This window comes from Equus asinus, chromosome 25 (genome assembly GCF_041296235.1).
Source record: "Equus asinus isolate D_3611 breed Donkey chromosome 25, EquAss-T2T_v2, whole genome shotgun sequence".
Taxonomy (NCBI): Eukaryota; Metazoa; Chordata; class Mammalia; order Perissodactyla; family Equidae; genus Equus; species Equus asinus.
In genome coordinates, this window is record NC_091814.1 from 52,193,947 (window position 1) to 52,203,393 (window position 9,447).

Sequence of the window (9,447 nt, forward strand, 5' to 3'; positions counted from 1 at the left end):
CTCCTACATTATGGCATCACTGTAGTATAAATGCACGCATGCCAGCTGCTCTTACATATATCCCACATGATCTCCTTATTATCATGATTAAGGAATGTAGTCAGTTTAAGTCGGCGAAGAGGTATCGAGCACCTACTACGAGCCAGATGGTGTGGGTGTACAAAGGTGGATGAGATATCCTGTACCCCTAGGAAACAACAGCTTAGTGGGGGCTATGTAATTTGCACACTGAAAGTCAGAGCAAGCATCGAGGTGACAAGCAGCATTTGAATGGTGCAGACAATAAATGCCAGGGGAGTTATTCAGTTCAGCACATATTTGTTGAGCACTTCCATGTGTCAGGTACTGACTCAGGTCCCTGGGACACAGGAATGAATAAGTTCATTTTCCTCCCTTACAGGAGCTAATGGTGAAATAATAATGATACAGTCATATTAATTATATTAGCTAACATTTATTGAGCACTAATTATTATTAAACACTTCTATGTGCTTTCCGTATGATAGCTCATTTATTAATTAATTCAATTCTGTGAGGTAGATACTAATATTATCCCCATTTACAGATGAGGAGACTGAGGCATCCAGAAGCTAAGTAAGTTTCCCAAGGTGGTCACAGAGTTAGTGTGATAGGCAACATATTAATGGAAACTCTGTTTACCAATCTTAAGTATAATACATTTAGACATGGAAAAACTGGGATCTTCAGACAGAGGAGATATGGTAACAAATGGACTGTGAGCCCACTATGGGACAGCAAGGAGGTTAGGTTGCCTACACATTCCCCCAGCACAGCTGGAAACCATGGAGCCCCAGACCTCGGGATGGCTGTGAGATTGTGATTTATGGTAAGAAATATATCATATTGGTCTTGTCTCTTTTCCCAGCACAGAGCTCTGAAAACCCTTGGAATTTCCTAAGAGATGAGAGTGATAAAGATGAAAACGGAGTCTTTCATTATTTGTAACAAGCCTCTTTCAACCACACCTGAGTTTGTTAATGAACTAATTTTTAGAAAACTCTTAGATAGCTTCACAATGGGAGCTGGTTGCCAGGAAAACCAACCACAGAATTAGAGGGTTGGAAGTTTTAGATCCTCCACCTCTGCAGAGAGGAGAAGGGCTGGAGGTTGAATCAATCGCCAATAGCCAATGATTTAATCAATCATGCCTGTGTAATGAAACCTCTATGAAAATCCCTAAGTACAGGATTCAGAGAGCTTCCACGTTGGTGAACAAGAATGCCTCCAGGTGCCGGGAGGGTGACACACCGCCAACTTCATGAGGACAGAAGCTCCTGCTCTAGGAACCCTTCTGGACCTTGTCCTATGCGTCTCTTCATATGGCTGTTCACTTGTATGCTTTAATATCTTTTGTAACAAGTCAGTAATAGTAAACTGTTTTCCTGAATTCTGTGAGCCATTCTAGCAAATTATCAAACCCGAGGAGGGGGTCATGGGAACCTCCAATTTATAGCTGGTCAGTGAGAGCACGGGAGACAGCCTGGGACTTGTGACTGCCATCTGAAGGGAAAGTGGTCCTGTGGGAACCCATGCTGTCTCTAGGGAGATAATGTCAGAACTGAGCTGAATTGTAGGACACCCAGCTGGCGTCAAAGAATGGCTCGGTGTGGGGCAAACCCTCACACATTTGGAGTACAGAGGTGTTCTGTTGGGGAGAGAAGGACAGGGTTTTCTCTTTCAGCAGCATATGACCTACATTTCATAGAGGGTACAATCTGCCACCTACTAAGCTGTGAGCTCTAGCAATGAGTGGTTTCTTTCGATTGTAAGGACATATTTCTCTCAGGAACAGGGCTCTTGAATTCACCGTGATTCCCAACCTGCCCTCTGTACATTTTCCTTCATTCCTGGTCCATTTCATGCCTTATTCTGCTGGTTGGAACCAATTAATCTGTCCCCTGCCACACACATACACTTACCTGATATCCCAAGATGTTTCTAGCACTCTTATTAGAAGAAAATGCTCCTCAGCCTGAGATGGGCAAATAGGAAGGAGAGCCAGAGAGCAAGGGATAAATTCTCTCAAGGCATTCATTCATTCACTCATTCATTCATTCATCCATTCAACGAGTGTTTCCTGAGGCCCTCCTTGGCGTAAGTTCTGTAGTCGGCACTAGAGACCCAGTCAGGAACAAGGTTAACATGGTGTGTGCTCTCGGGCATTTTCAGTCTACCGAGAGAGACCCAGAAGGCAACAAAACACTCAATTATAAATTCCAATAAGAGCTGCAAAGGATAAAGTATAGATAATATAAAAGAGACAAAAGGTGGGGGGCAAATCTACCACATTTTTGTGGTCAAGGAAGGAGGTCACATTAATGCAAGACCTGATGGTAAAAAGAGACTTGTGCGTTCAAGAAATTGATTAAGATAGGTCCTGTGGCTGGCATATTGAGGGGAAGGAGAGAATTAGGAATCAGGAAATGAGAATGGAGAAGTGGGCAGGAGCTGTGGGAAGGGTTTTGGATCTTAGGGAGAAGTCACAGGAAGGCAACATGCAATGTCAACTCCTTCATCTCTGTCAGAAACGACGTCATGTCCCTTCTAGAGTAAGGGAAAGAATGCTGGAGTGGAGAGTGATGCGGGACGAGTGTTTGATTTCCTCTGAAATCTCTGGGCTTTTGAAAGAACTGTGTCTGGCTGTAAATTATCTGTGTCGAGAATGGGATTTACCATTCCAGGATTAGCGCTATTAATATAATGAAATGGCCTTCAAAGGAGAACTTAAAGAAAGAATGTTTTAAAAGGAAGTTCTGATTGGAGCAATTGTGAAATCTTCAGAAATGACTCATCTCCCACTGAACTTCCTCTAGTGGCACAGCCAGAGTGAGGCAGGGTCAAAATAAACACATATTTATTGAGCATTTACGCCATGCTCAGCACTGTGATAGATGCTGCAGTGGCTGCAAAAATGTAAAAGTGGTCCCTGTCCTCAAGGACTTTAAAAGATATTATAGTGGGGATAGCAGCAAGAGTACTTCAGAACAATCCCGTAACAAACGGCTAAAGTGTGTATAACCTCCATTTGGTGTTTCTAACTGACACGTCACACAGAATTGAAACCGGTCAAGGGATGAGGACTTGGAGGGTAGTTTATGAATCACTAATGAGGCTTGGCTAAGCAAGAAAGCTGAGATTCTCCTTATACGCTGTCCTTCCCTCCCACAGGCTTATTCCAGACGCCTGGGATAGAGCAGCCAACTGGGATGGCGTGTGTTTGCCCACCCAATGCTTTTATCATTGGCATGACGCTTGTGCACACATTGGGAACCCTGCCTGTCATGGTCATTTCCCAAACTTTCAGTTTTCTTATAGGGGTACAGGCCTGTCTCCAATGTCACACTGCCCCTTTTTTGATACCAGTCATCTATTAGGAAGAAGAACAAGGTTGCACATAGGTTGTGTAGAGAAAACTTAGATGCTCATGCTTAAATGCCTCTGAGGTTGTAGGCCGGGGTGTTAGAGTTCAGAGTCTGGGCCTGTTACCTTGAGAAAGACATTTGATCTTATTCTATTCAAATGAACAAGTTGGACCTGATGAACTCCAGCCAATGATGTCTCACTCCAACTAGCTGACCCCTCTCCTCCTGGAAGCAAGAGGCCCTAGCCCCTCCTGATGGAGAGCCATTTTGTCTAATAAAATAGAGTCCATCAGAAAGCTCCCAACTGTCCTATTGGAGGTCACTGAGAGTTCAGTCATGGTTTTAGTCAAAGAAAAATCCAATGGTTTGTTCCAGGATATGGTTGTCCCACAAATTCTTTCCCAGTACCAGCAGGTAATATTGGAATCTGGAAGTAGGATTGATGGACTGGGAGCAGTCTCCTGTTTTAATCACCTATGATTCAGTTCTTCATTCCACAGGCATGTGTTGGGTGGTTGTTATGTTCCAGGGCACTGTCACAGACACAGGCCTTAAACTCTTAAGAGTTAGCATTGCCATTACACAAGAAGGTTGATACCTCAAATGCTCCCTTAAATCAGAACTCTCAAACTGCTTCATCCTTCCTGAGATTCAGGCCTTGGGTCAAAGTGTTGAGTTGTGTTTACAGCCATTCACCTTGTGATATGTTGAAAACACCATCCAGAAGAGGGTGCTTTTTTGGTTTACATTAGGCATCTTCCTTAATCCCTTAGCAGACCTGCTGGCTATCCCAAGCAGTGTGACATCTCTCCCTCAGGCTTCCCACTCCAGTGCAGCCTCATCCAAAGGGTTCAAATCTTACTTCTGGATTCCTGCATTACCTACAGCGCCAACCATGCTAGTGCTCATCCTGGTAAAACTCAGACCAAAGACAAATACAAGAAAATGTGTTGTGCTTGGCTGATACTGGGAAAGAATTTGTAGGACAGCCACATCCTGGAACACACCATTGAACTTTTCTTTAATTAAAGGCATGGGTGAATCCTCAGTGGCCTCTAACAGGACAGTTCTTTCTGATGGACTCTATTTTACTGGACAAAATGGCACTCCACCAGGAGGAGCGAGGGCCCCTTGCTTCCAGGAGAAGTGGAGTCAACTAGTTCTTCCCTCTCCCAGTCATGTAGAAAACTCAGGAGATGGTTGTCAATAAGGAGTTGAAGTTGTGGTCCAAGGTGCACTGTTATTGGAGTGGTGAGACCTTTAAACCTGGGTTCCTTCATTTACTAGTTGTGTGATGCTAAACAATTTAATTTCTTTTAACTCAAATTTTCTTATCAATAAAACAAATTTACTGTCTATATACTAGGCTGTTGAAGAGAATCAAATGAAACCAAATACATGACAGATGTGGGTGAGGTATAAAAGCACTGGGCAGGTGTGAATCAGTCCTGTTGGACATACTGCTGAGGTGGGTGACTGGTGTAATGTTTGCCTTCCTCAACTCAAACACCACCCCCTCTATGAGGAGTTCCCGGGTCTCAAGATCCATGGTTTCTCATCTTATCCACTTAATGCTGTAGGTATAGGGCCTAGGGCTTAGAACTTTTCAAGAGTCCATTAAAATACTTAAGATATGTGAGACATGGAAAAAATATAAACTCAGAACATAACTACAATATTAAAAAAGGTTATGAATATTTAAGTAAATGTCTAAAATGTGTTTCTTTTAATTAGTCAACTGCAATGCAAATTAACTCTTACTAAGTTGTATATCAATTATTTTTAATGTGTGATAAGGGTGCATCTTAATATGCTTGCTATGATGAAGGGTAGCACCGCCAAAAGGAAGTTTTTAGAGCCTGTGGGATATTAGGCAGCTCTGTCTATATCAATGGAGAATGTGAACCAGGAACAAAGACCTTTTCTCTAGTCTAAACCCACATTCACCTATTATAGTCTAGTATCACATCTATTGTTAACTGCATCACTAAATGCTCTTTGCACTTCTTTTCTTCCTTATCCATATAAGCTACAGAAGATGAACTGGTTCTAGTTTTAGCCAACTCCAAGATTAGATGAGCCCACTTTCTGCATGTTTTGAGGGATGTTTATGCTTCAGGAAGGTCACCTCCAATCCCCTTCTCCCCATCGCCCACTCCTGTCCTTCTATTTTTATGGGCTGTGGGATATTCATGGGACTCTAGGTTATTTACAGGTATTTATTGAATTGTGAGACAGCTCTTCGGTCAATAGGCCTGAGGTGAAGCTAAGAGGCTTTGTGAAAACAGGTGGACAACATCCTGGGCTCCCTTCTGGCCCCCGCTGCCCTGCTGTCTGAACTTGGGCAAGCCCGTTCGCTCGCTGCTTTCTGTCTGCTTATCTGTGTAATGAGATGTGTAACGTCTCAGGGAGTGGATGATCAATAAGATCCAACTTTCACATTCTGGACTTCTGATTGCACTTCTGAGTGACTCTGGGGTACAAGTGTGTGTCATAGACACTCAATAGAGAGACACATCCATAACCTGCTCAGGGAGAGAGTTCAGTCTTCAGCTGACCTTGGCTTGTTCCTTTCGTCCAAGTTCAAACAACTTTTCAAATTCGGAAAGCAGTCTGATGGACTTGCCTGATGAAGTGTTGCATAAATTATGTGATTAAAAGCAATTGGAATGAAGCTCTTTCATCTCTGGAACAGAGAGCCACTTGACATTTATTTTTCCCCAGTTAATCATCCCACTTTTCCCACAGGGCTGTCTGCGATGGCGGATGAGGGAAGATGGCCTTGCCGACTTACTCACTCTGTTGGTTGCCTTTGCTGCTGACACCCATCAGCTGCACTCTGCTTGCTCATAGAACCCTGGTTTGGTTCAGGTATTGGTGACTACTCTTTGGAGGATGGTGGGTCCCTGCGTAGGCCCAGGAGGTGGGAGAAACTGGATTAGGTAATTCAATCACAGCAATTCCACTCCTTTTGCCAGTAATTTTGGGCTATAATTCCATCCAATGTGATGTGAGAGGAGATCTGCTACGTTGGAGAAACCAACTGGGGAAGGTTTTCTTCTTCTTTAAAAGGGATGCAAGGTAGCAGGGGTCCCTCTCTCCTGCCTCCGCAGGTCCCCGTGTGAGGACACAATGCTGGGACTGCAGCTGCTATCTAGACACCATGAGGACAAACGCCTGCAAGCTGAGGATAGTAGAGAGAGAAAATGGAAAGAACCTGGGTCCTCGATGACATTTTTGAGCCACTCATTTAAGTAACCTTGGAATGTCTCTGCTTTGGAAGCTCTTATTGTGAGAGAATAATTTGTCCCTGTTGCTCGAGGCCACTCTGTTTGGGTTTGCTGTTACAAAAGCCTGCCAACTGCTGATGAAGCTGCCTCTTTGGCGCCCACATTTCCCTCCGGTTTGGAGAGCGTTTGGGAGAAGGCAGCACTAAGGCAACGGTGCCCTCAGAGCGCAGGTCTCACGCCAGGGCTTTTAAACCCATCTGCAAAGGGCGGAGGGGAGGGAAGAAAAACCCTTAAAGCTGCCAGACAAAAAGCTAACATTTATTTGATTTCTTAAGTCTTTAACTTTGAAATTCATGTGAAATTTTCATTCTATTTCTTAATATATTTTTCTTCATGTAAAACTAGTATTTTACCTACTTGCCAGTTGAATTACTTAAGTACCCCACCCCTGCAAATTTTCAGTGTGAAGTAACACTACCCCGACCCCTGGGAGCGCCTGATGATGCCGACAGGTGGGGCGCCTGCTTCCAGGAGCAGTGTGTGGACAGAACTTGCAAAGGGCCACAGGTCTACTGCTGCAAACGTGGAAGAGGTCTAAGCAAGAGGAAGTACCTTGGGAGGATGAGCAACCTTTCCTTCCTCCAGTCCTCAGCCTGGAAATTCCAGGCAGGTGGCAGTGACAGAGCGGAGCACAGACCACATTCCTACCTCAGATAAGGGCCACATAGGTGACTCCCGAAAGGGTTGAGCCATCACGGCTGAGAGCTAAAGGGACCTGCCCCAGGCCATTGCTCAACTCCAGGGACAGTGTCTCACTTGCACTTTGCCTCATCGACCCTGGCTGGCTGCAGTTTCAATCCCATGAGAAAGGGATTATTTTGGGTAATTTGGTGACATTATTTTCGGTAAGTTCTTCCTGTGGGCCCCCCATCCAGACAGGCTCCTTTGTGGTGAAGTCTAAACTCTCCCTTCATGAAAAGCCCCCTAGAACGTCAGAATATCAGCTCAGCGAAGCCAGGGACTTCGCCTGTCCTGTCCCCTGCTGGCTCCCCAGGGCCTAGAACTGCGTCTGTCACATGGTATGTGCTTCCTAAGTGTTCTTGGAATGACTGACTCTGCAGACATTGAATTGGGAATACTTCAAAGGCCAGAGTGGAGCAGGAGAGAGGAAAGTGCTTTGAGGGCAACTGGGCTCTAGGAAGAGTTTGCACCAAAGGAATGGAGAGGAACAACTGAAGACGGGGCTGTGGAAGCCCAGGGGCAGATCTCCGAAGGCCCACTCCCAGAGGTGCTGCTCTAGTCCTCAAGAGCCATATGGGAGGACACAGCTCCTCTTTACTTGTGTGAGCACTTCTGGGCTCCAGGCCTAGGCTAGGGGATGCTCTTGTGGGCCCGGGACAGAACTGTGCTCTATCCCCTTAGCACTGCACCCACGGCCCAGCCAGGAGGACCGAATCTGATGACAAGATTTTCCTCAGTCCCTGTTCCATTACCTTTTCCTGTTCAATTATCCAGCAAATTTTCAAGATACTAGTAAACTCAAAGGGGGTGGTTTCCACATCTGGGAGGAAAGATTGTGGGGAAGCCCCCAAATTATTCCTGGTGAGAGGAGGTTTGGGAGGCAGTGCTGAACCATTCAACTTGTGATAGCTGAGCTGGCACGGCGACGGCGGAAGGGACTCTTGTTAGAGACCATTCATGGGCCCTCTGTGCCAAGTAAGTGGCCAGCGGGCACAGCATCCCAGCCCCCGGTGACCTGGCTGTCTGTTTGGGGGCCTCTAAGTCCTCTGCCCTCTCTCCGTCTCCTCTACCTGGCCTTTCTCTCTCTGGGTTCAAAAACTTCTTGAATTTTTGGGCTCTGTTCCATCTGCTCACTCAGATACCCTGCCTCTCAAATGAGTAACCAAGGGAAGGAGAAATTGAGTCAAAGGTTCCTGGCTAATTATCTCAGCTGACATTATGTAAGCAGCGGGCACAGTGGTTGAACGTAAGCCCTGGGGTCAGCCCAGCTGGGTTCCACTCCTGCTACGCCTTTACTAGCTATCTTACCCTGGACAATTCACTTAACCTTAGTAGACTGAGGCCTTCTCCTCCACAAAGGAGGTTAATGATAGAACATTATGGAGCTGTTCTGAGGATTAAAATAGACAATGTATGTAAGGCATTTAACACCCAGCTTGATATGTAGCAAGTGATCAGTAAATGTCAACTATTTTTATTTTTGCTTCTCTTTTTCATTCTTGCTTCTTATCTCTTTCCTAAGTTGACAAGTACCTTCGCCTCCTCACAGGATGAGTGTGTTTGCGGGGAGTAAAGGCAAGAATGGTAGGGGTCAGAGACATTCTTCTGTCTTATTTTTCAGGTCATCAGATAAATTTAAAAAAATACATATCGCTATTCACTGAAGACCGGGCATTTCACATACTGTAGCGCGTTTGAAGCATGTCCACAAATTTTTGACACTCCTTTAAAAGAAGGAGGAGGCTAATCCCTCTTCCCTTGATTATGGGCTGGCAGTAGCCACTGGCTTCTAAGGAATAGAAGTCAGTGGAAGGAATCTGCATGACTTTCGGGGCCAGACTAGTAAAGGGGATACAGTTTCACCTGTACAAAAATACAGATTCTTGGGATGTGTGCCTTTGGAGCCCTGATCTGCCATGTAGGAAACCCAGTGACCCTAAAGGGGCCGAGCTGGAGAGCCTTATGGCAAGGTCCCCAAGCATGGGACAGATGCCTTGAGAGCCCCAGCTGCTGCGGCCCCCACTCTTGTCTTCCCAGTCCCCAGAGGGAAGCCATATGTGAATGAGAGAACCTCTAAAATGGCCCCAGCTCCA